This window comes from Mirounga leonina, unplaced genomic scaffold (assembly GCF_011800145.1).
Source record: "Mirounga leonina isolate KUSES-001 unplaced genomic scaffold, KU_Mleo_1.0 Mir_93, whole genome shotgun sequence".
Classification (NCBI taxonomy): domain Eukaryota; kingdom Metazoa; phylum Chordata; class Mammalia; order Carnivora; family Phocidae; genus Mirounga; species Mirounga leonina.
Genome location: NW_023270854.1, coordinates 39,174,582 through 39,192,322, shown reverse-complemented (window position 1 = coordinate 39,192,322; position 17,741 = coordinate 39,174,582).

Here is a 17,741-nt window from a genome sequence, read left to right as displayed (position 1 = left end):
TCAACAATAGAAAGAGTTTAAAAGATGTTTCCCCAGAATTATTTACCATAGATCAGTACAAAGGTTATTTTTAACTTCTGCCATATACTATTTAGATAAACAGTTCATTTATAACTGTAACCTTCTTGAAAACAACAACGCGTATTGTTTTTTGCTTCCTAGAGTCTAAAACAGAGCTTAGAACATAGTAATAGAGAAACAAAGATTTGTTAAATAAATTGAAATATGTGGACCATCACACAGGTGCAAATGATGCAGAATTCAAAGTAAGCTGTTTGCCCTTCTTTAGCTCTTCTGCTACTCCTCGGTAACAACACTCCCAGTTTTTATACTCTCCAAACCATCTGAAGAAAGGAAGATGAAAACACCAATTCCTGATAAATGCTAGTGACTTGGTAGATTACTTATACGCAGAGCTTTTTTTTTTTTTTTTTTTTAACCTCAGGAGCAGTCTGGATGACCAGGATAGGATGAAATGGACTTTCTCATATCTTGTTGGTGGAAATGTAAATTGGTCTTTATTTACATATTTGGCTATTTTCAATTAAGCTTTCAATGCCTACCCAGCAATTTAATTTTCAGAAAACTTCCCTAATTAAATTAACTACAGAAAAGAACTTTTATGTATAAATATATCAAACCCAAAACTTTATTTGTGATAGCGTAAAATTTGGAAATTTTTTTTCAGCTTAAGAAGGAGTTCTACCCTGAAGTGGTGAATCTCTATATAGACCATGAAAAGACACTGCCAAGTTTTCCTCCTTGGAGATCTTTAAGAAGAATATATTATCACCATTCCTAGACAATTTAAATATTGGTGCCATGTGTCTTTCCCAAGGTCTTTTCCATTTCATTTGGTCTGGGTTTTATGATCTATACTTCTCTGTAAGGACAAGTAATGTGGTTTTCAATTCCTTCTATTTGGGGGTTGATTTTTTAATACAGTGATACTCAGCTAGAAGGAAGGAATTGAACTCTCTGGGGATGCATATTCAATATTAAACATTTTACATTTCTAATAGTGTGGAAGGTATTGACTTCAAAATTGTTTCAGTCTAGAAAGTTGCTTTTTAAACTTTGTTGTAATATAGAATCATCCTGGGGTGCCTGGCGGGCTCAGCCAGGAGAGTATAACACTTGATCTCGGGGTCGTGAGTTTAAGCCCGATGTCGGGGGGTAGATTTTAGTTAAAAAATATAGATTCATCCAATATTATTTGTATTCACTCAGACATTGAGGAAATCAAATGGGATCTTATCAATTTATGTCCTATTATTCTGCCCACAAAAGTGTCACCAGTTCATATCAAATCAGGAAGCAGTAGGCAGAGGACAAGAATACTTACTTAAGGCTTATTTCATGTAAAAATATAAAATTCTGATGAAGTCTATTTAGTACTTTCAGGATTTCATTAAATTAAGTGTTGCTACTAGATTTGTGCAATGTCAAAAAGCAAATCCCACATCTGGAGGGAAGTAATTTAATAAAGCATTTGACCTTTTCATATTAGTCATAATTCTATCCAGAAAAAGAGTTAGTAGAGTTCTTTTTATTAGTAAATCGCATTGATGCCAAGATATTCATTGGTGTATTTAACTTGCTTTTATTTGAAGTATGCATTCTTGGGTCTCATTGATATAAATGTGAGATTTGGTGTCTTTGATTTTCAGGGACCCCCCCCCCCCACACTCACACATACTCAGTGAGCAGTTTATACCACCTTTCTCAGGATTTTTTAAATATGATTTTTGTTTTTAAGTAATCTCCACACCCAACGTGAGGATCGACCTCACAACCCCAAGCTCAAGAGTCGCATGCTCCACCAACTGAGCCAGCCAGGAGCCTCTACACCACCTTTCTCAGGATTAAAGAAAACAAGAGTGCAGTTGGGCAATATGGGTTTTTCTACTCTCTTTACATTTCTGTGGTCAATGTATAAAATGAAAATGATAGGATTACTATCTTCTGGGATGAATCCATCTCAGGCTCTCCAGGAAGGAAAGAGGAGAATGTCCTATTACTTTTCTGACAAAAGTGATGGAGAAGGTAAAAGATAGGGTAGGAGTTGAGAGAAAACCTGAAAATGGGAACATGGAGAGGGAAGGTCAAGGTGAAACAAAAGAGATAGAGGACTGTGGGATGCCTGAGGAAAAAGCCAACTAGAGTTGACTGAGCTATGACTGGGAAAGAACTGTGTCACTGGGGGTTATGGCAACAGTGAAGAATAAGTAGAAACCCTTGAGGGAGATGATGAGGAAGGGGGGTTTGTGAGAGGGAGCGAGGTGGGGAAGACAGAGGGAAGAGAAATCATAGATAAAATCAAATTTGTGCGAATAAGTTTTCTTTTCTTTTCCTGGCATGGAAGTGGGTACAGGAATGCAAAATTTTCCTGTGTCCTGAGAAATCTATTATTGGTTTCTGAGACCCCCTGCTAAATTTATTTTAATCACCAGTAGGAATATTGCTTCAAACACATAGAGAAGCTAATTTAAGCCAACAAATATTCCATGTTGATTACTCACATACAAATATTTCACAATTTCCCTTCGATATCAAATGGAAAAGTTTACTGGTCCAACAACATGGGTTATATTATACACCACCTGACAATACTGAGAAAGATTGGGTTAGTATTTCATTATGAAATATTATTGAGATTTTCCTGGATTGCTATAAAAGTTGTTTTAAAATTAGTTGTTTTTCTACCTCTTTTTTTTAACATGTGAAATTTCAGAAATACAATTTATTTAGGGTTTGATAAAGTAACATGCTAAACAGCCACCATTTTGGTCCTCTTTAGGTGAATATAGTCCTTTTGTATCCATGTAATATTCCTACCCATCAATCTACATGTACCTTTGGATCTCCATTGTGCCCTAAAGAGACATCATGCTATTACCTTAAAATAGTTATAAAAAGCAAGCTTTTTATAGTAGCTTAAGGATAGAGCCCTCACTTTCATCTTTTGCTTTGTTTTATGTTTTAGCATAGACTCAAGAAAGGAATGAAAGGTAGTCAGCGATTAATGTAGTAAAGTTTTTGTCATTAAGTGTATTTATATAGCTGTTAAGTACCTTAGTATAAAGGCAGTGTGAAGTAACTTTAATTCTCACCATGAACAATTTATGACAATTTTAAGAGGTCTGAGGATTTTATTTGAAGTACTTGAAAGAATTATTTAATACTAGATTTTGTCATATTTTAGATGACTTACTCCAGTTGGATTGAAGACAAATCCACATTTATTTCAGAAGAGAAACTTGTTTCACATGGGCTATGGGGAAAAGAGCATCATCCACCTTTCTCACTTATCTGCAAGGCTGAGTCGGGTGTGGGTTGGGTTGGGGAGCTGCAGGCTGTGGGTTGGTGTGGGTCAGAGAGCAGGCGGAATGGGAACAAAATCAATGGCAATGATCCCAGGGGAATTTGCTTGTGTTATGCCTCGAGTAGGGTGGGTTAAGAGAAATAGGAGTTTATCCATTGGACGGTGTGTTGGTAATTGAATGAAAGATACCTGTGATCATCATTTGCTCGTCATAATCTGAAATCACTTCCCACTTAAGGTGGCTTTGGGGCTTTCTGGTCAACTTCTGTTACCTTATAGAACTGGGTGTTCTGGCTAAGCCTCCCTCAAAAGGCTTAAGTGACTCGAATAAAGGAGGCAAAATATCCCTGGGAATTTCCTGAGAAACCTGAAGAAGATTTGAAGTTTTTCAGATATTCAGGTGGAGGTGAAATATATTAATATTGATACAACTTCATAGGTACATAAGCTGGTAGAACCTGGGACCTCTGTGTTACAGCTATGGAGTAGGAGAGGAGAATGATAGGAGAGGGAATATAAGAGGAACAAAAGATTAAATAAGTAAACTGATTTTTTATTTTTAAAATTTTATTATGAAATGTTTCAAATAATAAAAGGGTATGGAGAATAATATGACTATCCGTATACCCACAACCCACTGTAAACAAATATTAACTTTTTGCTTTATTTACTTCAGAGGTGTTTAAAGAAAAAATATTACTGTTACAAAGACTCCCTCCCTGTTTCCATCTACTATTCCTTGTTCCCTCTTTTCCTTGTGGTAATCTTTACCCGGTTTTTGGTTTCTGTTATCCCTATGAATGTTTCCATATTTTTACTACATGTGTCTATGCCCATAAATAATATAACCCTGCTTTGCATATCTTTAACATTTATATAAATGATACATTTATACATATATTGCAGCTTGCTCTTTTGGCTAACCATATTTTTAATATTTACCCATGCTGATCATTAATCTCTAATCGTCTTTCTTTTATATATTTCATTGCATGAAGAGTCCAGAATTCTCCATTGATAGACATTTTAGGTTGTTTCACATTTTGTGGTGACTGTTATTGTCTACTTATATTAAATCTATATTCTATCTAGACTTTTGTCCTCTTTTCGATTGCTAACATAGACATAGGTCAGTCATCTTTTTCTCTTTTCTTCTTGGTAAATCTTGCTAAAGAGTTATGAATTTGTGAGTTGCTGATGTTGTTTGAGAGAACCAGTTTCTTTGGTTTGGTTGAACTAATTTTTTTTAATTTCCTATTTTATAAATTTCTGATATTTGCTTTACCTTTTACTCTCTTCAAGTTTACTCTGTTCTTTTTCTAATCTCTTGAGTTGATTTCTTAACTCATTTGTTTTCAATCCTCTTTTTTTTTTTAAATGAATATGTTTATAGGCTCGAAATTTCACAAGAAGACCCACTTTGGCTTCATCCCACACATTTTAACATACAGTACTTAATTATCATTTAGTTCTAAATGTTTTGTAAATTCTATTGTGAGTCTCTAACCGATGGCTTTTCTTTTTAACCATTGACTTATTAAGAATATATTTAAAGCTTTCTAAATATCTGGAGTTTGTTTTTTTATTTTTTAAAGATTTTATTATTTTTTAGTCTGTTAAAGTAATTTCTATCCCCAACATGGAGCTCAAACTGATGACCTCAAGATCAAGAGTTGCATGCTGTACCAACTAAGCCAGTCAGGTGCCCCAAGGAGAGTCCGACTCTTGATTTCAGCTCAGGTTGTGAACTCAGAGTCATGAGATCGAACCCGACGATCTCCCCATGTCAGGTTCCGGGCTGGGTGCAGAGCCTGCTTAAGATTCTCTCTTGCCCTCTCCCTCTGCCCCTCCCCCATCCACCGCTACCCCCACCCTCTCCACCCCCACCCCTTCTCCCTCTCTTAAAAACAACAACAAAAAAGCATCTTAAAAACATTTATTGGACTTCTTTTGTGACCTACTTGTGATCAATTCATATGAATGTTTCATGTATACTTGAAAATGTATATATTCTGCTTGTTCAGTGCAGAGTACTATTCATTTGTGCAAGCTTATTCATTGTTGAAATATTTTCTATCCTACTCACTTTTTTTCTGTTCAATAAGACTTTCTGATAGAGATTTGTTAAAATTGCCTACTATGATTTTGGATTTATCAATTCCTACTTGCAATTGCATTTTTTTTTTTTTTTTGCATTTTGCAGTTTTTGTTTTGTTGTTAGACTCATGAAAGTTTATAATTGTCATATCATTTTGGTGGCTTGACTATCCTGTTGCACATCTTTATCCCTCTGTCTTATTCTATTTTCTCTGATATATATATCCTTCATCAGATTTCTTTCAGGCAGTATTTGGCTAACATATCTTTTCTACCATTTTTCTTTATATATTTCTGTGCTGTCATGTTTTAGGGGTATATCTTAAAAACAATGTATAGCTGGATTTTCAAAAAATACAATCTGATCTGAGAAGCAGGAGAGAGCTGTCTTATTGTGGAAAAGTGCTAGGTTTACTTAAGCCATTCTGATTTGTTTATAGCCTTATAGACAATATCCATTGTCTCTTCGATATAAAATTTCTTAGTGAGAAATACAAGATGCTCTGTCTAACAGTTCCAAGGAAACAGAGACTTAAGTTTATACAGTAATATGTCAAGATGCCCAAAGCTGGCAAAAAATCCAACGCCTAATTTGGTTTTCTTGTGTGTCTGCAGAAATTAGGGGAGAAATGATTCTGTAGGTACACTAAAAGAACACTTTAATAAATTCTACTTCGCTTTCTATTATTTTCCCCTTTAGTTTTCATAGACGATAAATCTTGGGAAGGAATTTTGCCATAACCTACACAGATAGATGATTTCATACCCTCACTAAATTGTAAACTTTTCAAAGGCAGACACATTTTATACATGTTTGTCTATCTAGTGCATACAGTTGAAGCCTAAGAGTTGACCTGAACTGGACTATTAATTTATGGAGGGAAGAAGGAAAAAGAAAAACAATGGAAATGTGCAAGGTATTTTTTTCTTTAAGACATCAATTATTGTGAAAGAATGGGAACATTGCTAGAATTTTTATTATACTTTTTTACTGATCTGAGGTATGGCCTCAGTGACCATTTTTACAAATATGTCCAAGTATATTATTAATACTTTACAAAAGAATAAGTGACAGGAAATTTCAGAATATATAAAGTATCCCCCTGTATCAATCACACCGTTAGCTCCTCGAAAGAAGTACCATGTCTTCTCTTGGGCGCCTGGGTGGCTCAGTTGGTTAAGCGACTGCCTTCAGCTCAGGTCATGATCCTGGAGTCCAGGGATCTAGTCCCGCATCGTGCTCCCTGCTCAGCAGGGAGTCTGCTTCTCCCTCTCCCCCTCCTCCCTCTTGTGCTCTCTCTCTCTCTCTCACTCTCTCTCTCAAATAAATAAATAAAATCTTTAAAAAATAAAAAAAAATAAAAAAAAGAAGTACCATGTCTTCTCATTTTTGTGACCCTAGTATGTTGTGACGGTGCCTGGCACATAGTAGGCTTTCAATAATTGTTTGAATGAGTACATGGATGGAGGTCATGCAAATCAACATTACATAACCTTACCTGTACTGAAAAATTTGTAAATTCATGTCATTTCTTTCTTTACCTTCGAATGCAGGTTGAAATTCTTTCATTTCTGCACAAGATTTCTGGCATCCCAAAGGAAGAATTAACTGTTCTTCTTTGTGTTCCCACTTTGTCCCTTACGTTGAGACAGCACTTTTTTTTTTTTTTAATCACATTGCAGGTAGCTATTTACACATCTGTCCCCATTCTAGTTTATGGAGAATTGTTTCTTAATCACTTTAAAAATCTGCTGTATATTTGTTGCACGGTATATAATAGAAGTGTCAGCAAATCTTTCTTGAATTAGATTTTATTTATTTATTTTTAAATTTTTTAAATTTTTTTAAAGATTTTATTTATTTATTTGACAGAGAGAGACAGCGAGAGAGGGAACACAAGAAGGGGGAACGGGAGAGGGAGAAGCAGGCTTCCCGCTGAGCAGGGAGCCCGATGCAGGGCTCGATCCCAGGACATTGGGATCATGACCTGAGCCAAAGGCAGACGCTTAATGACTGAGCCACCCAGGCGCCCCTCTTGAATTAGATTTTAAAAGAGTAAAAATTAAGTGTAAATATTTGTTGAACACCTACTAAATTTTAGACCCTGGGCAAGAAAATTTAAAGAAATTTTTCCTTTGGTTCTCATAATAATCCTATGAAGTATGAATTATTAATCCCTTTCAGTGTGTGAGAAAAGTAAGGACAAAGTGGTTAAGACAGCCACTGAATTAAGGCCTAGGCCTTAATCCTAGGCCAGGCATTCAGTAAGTGAGAAGGTGGGACTAACTCACATGCTCTTTTTACCTGACCATGCTACCCCCAGCTTACTCCCAGAACAAAACTGAGCTCATAATGAAGCCTACACCTGGAGACTTTGTCCTTGGAGTCTTTTTTGGATCATACTATTTACCTCAGAAGGTACACTATTGTTTTTAGTTGAGACATGATCACCTCTAAAGATAAATATTCCTCCTAGGATCCAAACACCTGGAAAGGAGGTATTATGCCTTGTTATACTAAATGATCACCCAGTCAGTTGTCCAGAGCATTCCATGGCGTGATACTCGGGCCACAGATCTGTCCTCTAGTTGCTTACAATCTAAGAGAATTGAGGGGAATTCCAAGCCTCATAGTGAACATTAATGTACTTGATGATTATGATAAAGAATTTCCTCCACATTTTTTGGCTTTGTGGTCAGATATGCCTGTGCTTGAATCTTTGTTCTAATTCCCTCCTAGCTGAATGCTCTTGAGCAAGTTACTTTAGCTATCCAGGCCATAATTTCCTCAACTGTAAAACAAGAATAAACATACCTGCCTCAAGGGTTAAATAAGATCAAGCCCATCCTATAAATGGTGGTAGCCATTGTTGTTATTATTAACTCCCATCCCCCTCAGAAAAGCATGTTATCCAAAAACAATGAACAAGTTAGATTTGTGTATATGGGTTAAATGTCTAGCTAATACTATTTACTTAATACTACCTAGTGGTCTCAGGGCTACTCCCAAACCATTGCAGAGACAAATGAGTAGAGAAGTTCCCCAGACACAGGTTAATGCCCCAGACAGAGATTGAAGAGAACACAAGTATCATTTCCTTCTATTCCTGTACAGCAGTTTATAGGGGCATTGGAGTAGGATGTGACATAAATTTTATAAAGATATTGTACATTAAATATACATACTATTACACCCCATCTAGAATTACAGCAATATCAATTATGAGCATTACTTGTCAGTCACTATTACTGGTGTTCTCTCTATAAACAAGCTCAAAAGTCCTGTGGTGATCTATTAGAGGTTTTCCATATCCTTCCTCCACCCCCTTCTGATCCTTTTAGGCTCTTATGAGCAAACTGTTGATCATGACTAAAAGCAGCTAAGTGCTTTCTTTCTTGGTGCTTAGCAGTTTCTCTGGAAGTCAGCAGACAATAATGTAGCCCTTAATACAGACTCAGACCAAATTTAGTGAGTGGGGGAAAGAGCATGATAGAAAGTTAAGGAAACATGGTCTTTCAAGAAGACAAATGAAGACAAATATTTTCAAGGTAACCTTTAAGTCACATGGCAGGGAACATTTTCCTTTGCAAATTTCCTTTATAAATTACTTCTGAACCTTTAGTCCTGTAGAAAAAACTACTAAAAGAAATGGAATGGGCTAGTTGCTTAAATGACAGAAATAGAAATTTGTAAGTTATACATACCGGATATCTGTTGGTAAAATGGTGGAACAACTCCTCTAAGTCTTAGGATAAAAATAAGAGTAAACTCTGAATTAGCACCCTCCCTGTTCACTGTCAAAGAAAAATTCCTTCAGTAGAGAGGAACCCTGACTTTTGCAGGTACCCTGTCAGACAGGAACTGCTTGGGCAGTGTTCTTGCCTTTTCTCTTGGTCATCCACTCGGACATCATAGTCACCGAGGAAGTTTGGGGTAAATTCCAAAGAGACACCTTAGTTCTCTTCCTGGAGCAGAGTCAACCATTCCCCGCTCCCCCCCACCCCGTCCCCCAGTACAATGGTATTGCCATTCTACCAATAATTTAACTTTGGGTGTAGAATTATACAATTAGGACCGCAAAGGATATATCATACCAGTGTTAATATTTTTGAAGTAAACAGTATAGATTGATTTGTTTTATCAATAATAGGTATTAAGAAAAGAAAAATTACAGGGAGTCCTCAAATGATGAATTTGCTTTGCAGAGAGGCTGTTGTACCTTGTATCACTCATGCTTTGTGGTCCTCTTTGGGTTTTGAGGCAACATAAACTACAATTAGGCATGCTGTACCAGACCATTTATTGGGTAACCCCATAAGCTGGGTTTTTAGTGGGACCTGAAATAGGAAAGAGCTCTGAAATAGGTTCAGGCTGCAGTTCAGGCAGTCTTTCCATGTGGACCCCGTGGCCAAGCAAAACCGATGGTCTGCTCCATCTGCTGGTGGCAGATAGAGATGCTATATGGCATCTGGCAAGCCCCACCAGCAGAATCACAACAGATACCCTAGAGCTTTGGAATAAGGCTGTATTCTGTTCTGCCAACAACTATTCATTAGAAAAGAAGATCCTTGACTGGCTGCTGGTCTTGGAACAGATTGAATGCTTGACCATAGGATATCCAAATTGCCAAACTTGTGCTTTCTGATTCACTGAACCATAAAATTGGATGTGCACAGTGTATTCTATTATAAAATAGAAGTAGCATATATCAGGGGTCAGCAAATTTTATCTATAAAGGGCCAGATAGTAAATATTTTAGGCTTTGCAGGCCATACGGTTTCTGTTGCGACTGTTTGATTCTGCAGCTGTAGCTCAAAAGTGGCTATAAGCAATACATAAATGCATGGCTAGGGCTGTGTTCCAATAAAACTTTATTTATTGACACTGGAATTTGAATTTCATATCACTTTAAGTGTCATGATATATTATTCTTATTGTGATTTTTTTCCCCAACCATTCAAAAATGTAAAAACCATTCTCAGCTTGCAAAGATGCACACTACAAAACAAACGGTAGGCTGGATTTGGGCCATGGGCAGTGGTTTGCCAACGCCTGGTATATATGAAACTAGACCCAAGTAGGTCCAGAAGGTACAACAAACTGCCCAAGCAGAGCCAGTGGCCCAGGCTCCCTTGGTGCCTGCCTGCTTACTGGTTTTCCTTTTCTCCTTTAATCCTTTCTATAATGCATTACCAGGAAAGAAGATGTGGGCTCAGCATATGAATGGGTCTGCATGGTATCCTGCAACAGGAAGATATGGATGGCTCCTGCATCACAATCCCACTGTCAATCAGCTCAACCCTGATCAGTACCTATATTGCCTACTTCATGTAGAAGGAAAAATGGCCTGAGAAGTAGTTCTATATTAATTCAAGAGCAGTTGAGAATAGGTTTTTACACTCAGGAACTTGGAAAGAACCCTATTGGGATATTGATCCCAATGTGAAAGTGGGGAGAAGTATGTTGATGAATTTCTTGGAATGGAAAGAGCATGAAAATATTTGTGTCCCATATAAATGTTCACCAGAGGCCATTCGTAGTGAAAGAGGCTCATAATAATCAGGTAGACAAGATGACTCATTCTGTCAATGTCAGTTAGTGTCTTTCTCCAGACAGCCCAGTGTGTGCTTCATGGGCAGTAGCAGCAGGGACAGTAGCTACAGGCTCACCAACTTGGTCTAACCCTTATTAACATTGATCTGACTAGCACTATTTGCCGACTGGTGCGGAGTTTATCAGATTGTGGTTATTTGTCTATTAATAGTTAAAGATGGACGAGGGAATAGCAGGAGGTGCCACAGTGGATCACTTGAATGACAAATATATTCTAACATGCCAGATTATATAGTAGCAACCCTATGTCCTTATTAATGATTAGAGTCAGGTATCTCTTCCAGTATGTTAACTGGTTTTGTGCCTACTAATCTACTGGCACAAAGATCCCAAAGTGACCACGTGCCAGCGGTAGCTTTAAGTTTAATGGGACTCTTAATGTGTGAAATCACACTCCCTTTGAGAATCAGATGTCTAGACACACAGGTCTTTCTTAATCTGTATGTGCTGCTATAACAAAATGCCACAGACTGACTTATAAACAACAGAGATTTTATTTTTCACAGTTCTAGAAGCTGGAAGCCAAGATCATGGTGCCATATTTGGGTGAGAGCCCATTCCAGGTTGGAGGCTTTTTGTATCCTTGCGTGGCAGAAAACAGGCAAGGAAGCTCTCTGGAGTCTCTTTTATAAAAGCATTAATCTCATTCATAAGGGTTCTCTCATGACTTAATCATCTCCCAAAGGCCTATCACATAGGGTATTAGGATTTGAACATATGAATTGCGGCAGGGAGGGGGACACAGACATTCAGACCATAGCAGGGCCTAACACTGCAGAGATGGGAAAGCATGCATTCTCCAAATGAATCATTAGGAGTGATGGTGGACAGGGCCACTCCTGTTTTTTCTCCCTGATTCTCTGACCCATATATTTTACTGGAGACAGAATAATATAATAGCATCAGTTTAAGGTACATAGTGTATCCTGAAGAACATTGTATCCTGAAAGAATGTCATCTCAAAGCTGGTACCTTAGCTTCACCTTTGAGAGACCACTCTAATGTTTTATTAGGCTGGCAGGCTCTGGATACTGATGTATGTGATAAGAGCAATGGAGTCCATGGCCGTGTGCTCACTGACCTATCTCCTTTGCCAAAAAGTGCCCCTTGATACAAAGTAATCAAACAGAACAGGACAGGAGGAGATGGATATCTCAGCTCTCAGCAGAGAGAGCAAATTTGCCCTTCCTCCACCTTTTTGTTCTTTTTGCCCTTAATGGATTGTATGATGGCCCACGAACATTGGGAACAGCCACCTGCTTTACTTAGTTCACCAATTTAAATGCTAATCTCTTACAGAAACTCCCTCACAGACACACCCAGAAATAAGGTTTTACTGGCTACCGGGCATCCTTTAGTCCAGTTAAGCGGATACGTAAAATTACCTATTACACAAGAGCTTCCAGAGTCCTTATAGCTTCTTACTCATCGGGTCTGATTAACATGATATCACCAATGTAGGGGACCAACGTGACATTCTCTGGAATGTTCAAGTGGGCCAGGTCCCCTTAGATCATATTATGATAAAAGGGCAGGAGAGCTCTAGGACAAGACCATGAATATAACTGTTTATCCATCTCAGTTAAATTTCAACCGCTTCTGATTCTCCTCTTATGGATATTAAAAGAGATGCATTCACTGGTGTATTCAATACCGGAAGCTGACACTGGAGTTCCCCCTTGGTTAAGTTTGTGGTAGTCCATTATTATTTACTATGATCTATCCATTTTTCCCAGAGCCAAACTGGTAAAATAAATGGGAGTATAATAGGTGGACTAATCTCTCCATCCTCCCCAGGATGTGTCATGATTTTTAGGTTACTGTTTTGGCAGAAGCTAGGAAATAAATTGGACACACAGACTTTCCCCTGATCTTTTTAGCCTACTCATGGCACAGAATTGATAGGGGAGGAGGTTATTATTGGCAGAGAGAGGGGGCTGCCAGATGTCAAGGTGGTCGAGAAAGACAATGAGCCAAATTGAAAATAATTAAGACTCTATTCACTTATTGTGATAGTATAAGCAAGAATCTAAACAGGAAACAGGTAACAATTCTCCAGTGTTCCATGTTCCCCATGGAGGGGCACTGGGCAAGGGTCAGATGTATCAGTGCAGAAGTTGGGGGGTGGGGGGAAGGACACTGTGTCATTCCTGAGGGAGCTGGAGCCAAAAACTCTTACAGGTGGGGAGGGGGGGTTACAGTGGGAAGGAGAGGGGGAAAGTCTCATCGTGGAAAAGGTTTGAATACTGGGTTAGAGGGGAGAAAAGTGTTTAGGGCCCCCTAATAAAGAGGTCTTGGCAGAGGCACCTGAACAATTTCTCAGCTGAGACCTCAAAAGAGGCTTCCAGCTGAGGCTCCTAGGCTAGGAGTACAGATATGTGGAAGAGCACAGCTGACCCACCGAGGGGTGGGTATGGAGGGGGGGCTCTGAGTCCTGACTGCAGCTCCCTCCAGAGGCTGTGCACCACCTCTGGTGGGGGATTAGAGTAGTTCCTCCACCCACAGGCCTGCCAGAGAACATCTTGGTAATTGTCTATTGTCCGGTCTGAGAGATGACACATGGATTTTGACCTTGTACTCTCTGGGGAACTGATTACTGGAGAAAATTGGTTGCTCCTGCACCATGGAACAGGACTATGTCTAGAATCCAGAGCATTTACTTTTAGGGGATGTGCACTCCCTTTTGCTTAATATTCCATTTTCCAATAGCCTTACAATGGAAAACTGAGATAATTGAATAAGGGCAAGGCCACCAAAGGCTTGTATCCTACAGAAATGAAGGTGTGGGTCACCCTGCCAGGTTAAGATGCCCATCAGACTGAGGTGCTGGCAGAGAGCAAGGGGAACATGGAATAGGTAGTGGAAGAAGGCAGTTAGTGTTACCAGCTTAGATCTTACACACACACACATACACACACACACACACTAGCAGCAATTATACTCATGCTCTATACTTGGCCTTCTCCCTGCTACTTTACTTAAAAACCACCAGTAGAGGCCAACATTTTAAGTTTAGATGGCAGTCTGAGAGAATTGACTGCATCCTGCTATCAGTTAGTAGCTGATGGACCCCGTGTATACTGTTGTTTAAGGACAGGAATTTTTCAAAGGGATGAGGGAGAAGAGGCAATACTGAGGGGCAAAAAAGGTATATCTTTTTTTGCTGGATATCTTCCATTTGTTCCTCTATATCCACCTTCCACATCTTTCTACCCTACTCTTTGCTCCTGGAGGCAGTTCTATATGGTCTACATAACAAAATTCCTCTTGCCTTCTGGTTTCTGATTGGGTTTGGCCAATGAGGAATCCAGGCAGGAGATGGGATAAGGGGAGAGGTTTGCTTAGGTTGGTGGTGACCCTTGGCCCAAAGTCATTGCTCCCCTCAAGGTCATGGCTCCTCTCAAGGTGGTCACTTTCCCACAATACTCCCCTTTGGCTTTCCAGTGGCTGCTCTCTCCCCTCATCCTTCAGCCATACCAGGGGTAACAACTACACTGTTACTCACCCCTGGGTTCTGAGCTACCTGTTATATTCTCCAATACCCTGTCCATGACTTTGTAAGTAGTCTTTCTGTTAAACCTTCCTTGAATTATCCTAAGTAGTGTGTGGCTTCTCTTTTGTGTTGCAGCTCAAATTTATAAAATCCACCCCTAACTCTCCTTTTAAAAATTATTCTGAACCTGGTGTTCTCAAGTCAAAAACTTTGGAGTTATTACTTAATAATGGTCAATTAATTGTCAATATTCCAAGTTGATATCATTTATGACTACTGTGCATCATTTACTAAGATATTTCTCCTCTTTAAAGGGAGAGTGCCAGGAAATATCTTAGTAAATGACCATATGGCTCCAGAGGAAATTTCTGAAAGGCAAATTGTAGCAAATCCCTACTCTCCCTAAAATCCCTAGTGGCCCACCTTCACATGAAATGATGTTGATATTCCTTGGCAGGCTGCATCAGGACCCTTCTCCAGCCCATCCTGACATGGTTTTCCCCTACCCACTCTACCTTCCAGTCACACTGAAATCACATTTCCCCCATTGGAAATTCTCAGCACAAGTAGCTGACTCCTCTCTGCTTTGCAAGCCATTTCCTCTCTTTCAAGGCTCAGCTCAAGAATCATCTCTCCCTGCAAACTTCCTTCCAGCACTCTAGCACACTCCTCTTTGTTCCCACAGTGTGAGTAAAATTTTATTTTAAAACTTTACACTCCTTTTTAAAACTATTTGACTTCTCTCAATAGACTTAATAGTTTTCAAGGGATAGAAATATCCTTCTGTCTAAAATGTAATTAAGTATTTTGTAACTGTTGGATTAAATCCTTTAATATTTAAAAAATGAGCTATATGGGGCGCCTGGGTGGCTCAGTCAGTTAAGCGGTTAAATGGCTGCCTTTGGCCCAGGTCATGATCCTGGGTCCTTGGATTGAGCCCGGTATGGGGCTCCCTGCTCAGCAGGGAGTCTGCTTCTCCCTCTCCCCCACTTGTGCATGTGCTCTCTCTCTCTCTCAAATAAATAAACAAATCTTTTAAAAAAATAAATGAGCTATGAGTTCAATGTCTGTGGTCTCCTTCTTCCTTGGGCTTCAGAGAAGCTGGTCTTTTTCTTAATCATCTTCCTTTTGAAGTAAAATCTTCCCTTTTCCCCTCTGACGCAGTTATGTCCTCTGAGTTGTAATTCTTAGTTCTATTCCCTACAGAAAATCTCCCTCATGAGACAGAGCAAATCTTCCTCTGAAATTGTCATTGTACACTAGAGACCTGTAGTAACTTAATTATTTCTCTGATTCCTGCCAAACCCTCAAGAAATCTTTGAGAAGATAAATTACCAGGTTGGAGTTTTAAGCCACACACTTATTTTAATATGCAAAAAAATTAATTAAAACATAATTGTATTCAATTCCAGCATCTACATAAGGTAAATAGAATTTTGCATACTGTCACATATTTCCTAGGAATTAAGCTAGTCTGCTGCCTTTAAAACCTTAAAAAATAATCATTGACTTAGGCCAAAATAAAGTCAGGTGGTTGGTTTTAATTTGGTAATCTCTTAAATTATAACATACAACATACTTACAGAAACATCCAGGAATAGTTTGATTTTAATTCAGGTTTTAGTAGACAGTGGAGCTAGAGTTAAGGGTTAAATGTTGCTCTGTGGCCCCAGACTGTGAGTCCCAACTGTAAACAAAAATTTCAAAAGTATCTGCTGCGAATTATAATACGTGTATTTGGATTAGTGTATTTTTCTATCTCTCTTTTTACACAAAAGACATAAACAGGATCAAAAAAAAAAAAACAATATGTACAGTGTATAAGAGCTCATTTGAAAAATTATTTTTTCAATTTGCTCTTCAAACAAGCTTCTGAGTAGGTCTTTTGTATTTCCACGGACAAGATTAGGAAAGAAGTAAAACAGATGATTCATTATATGTGTTTTGGAGTTTGTAGTCTTCACCATAAGATTAATTTGGCTTTTAGTCTAAATAGCTAATGCAAGGGCAAATCTAAATAAGGAAATATACTTACATTAGCATCTTTCCTTTTCTTTCCATGTGATTTGGAAAAAGTGAAGGAGACTGAATTGCTTGCTGGAATTCAGGGGGAAATATGTCAATTTAACTCAGTGCAATCATTCAACAGAGTTCTGTATTGAGAGAACAACATATCCTACCCTACCATTCAATTCCAAATAATATTTAATTGCTTCCTGAATCTCTTCCAACTTCAATTAGTGTTAATTTAGTGTGTAACTAAATATATTACCCTAAAATAATTAGGAATGGTACGGTGTCCTCCATAACATATGTGGTTTGTATTAGCAGCCTTGGTTCCCAAGAGTCTCAAGTAGGGAAACAGACAAAGAATCGCTTTTCTCAATATGATCTGTTCTCAGCCATACACAAAAAACATACATGCACACACATACATGGACTTAATTAGCAATAGATTCCTTTTGTTTGTTTTCTTTTTTTTTAAAGAGTTTATTTATTTATTTATTTGAGACAGAATGAGAGAGAGAGAGAGAGAGCACATGAGAGGGGGGAGGGTCAGAGGGAGAAGCAGACTCCCCACCGAGCAGGGAGCCCGATGCGGGACTCGATCCAGGGACTCCAGGATCATGACCTGAGCTGAAGGCAGTCGCTTAACCAACTGAGCCACCCAGGCGCCCAACAGATTCCTTTTGTCATGTGGGAGACACAGGCTGTTATTCGTTATGTGGAGTATGGTCTAAGTGCCTTGGCATGACATACCAGACCCTCCAAGATTTGACTTCTACTTCATCTCTGGCCTTGCCTCCCACACTCTGATTCCACTAATGTGACATGTTTTGTTTTCTCACACTTCCGTGTTTTTGTTTTTGTTGTGCTATCTGCTAAAGTGCCCTCCTAACTGAGCCACACCTACTCACATTTCCAGGCTCCTATCAACAGGAGTGTGCTGGTTATTTTCTATCTGCCCCTCCAGTTCTGCTTCTCACCCAGCTTTGTGTCCCAGGGGCTGATGTGGGACATCTCCATCACTGTGCAACTCTGAGCTCTAGCTTGCAATTGAAGTTGGCCAATGGGAGGCCCCATTGACTGGAAGATTAGAGGGCAGGAGGAGAGAGAGGTCTGGGTATTTATTCCCTCCGTTTCTGCATGCTTTCATCCTTGCTGGTCTGTGGTTTGGTAGTGCTTTGCTCTTCTCTCCAATGCCATAGCTC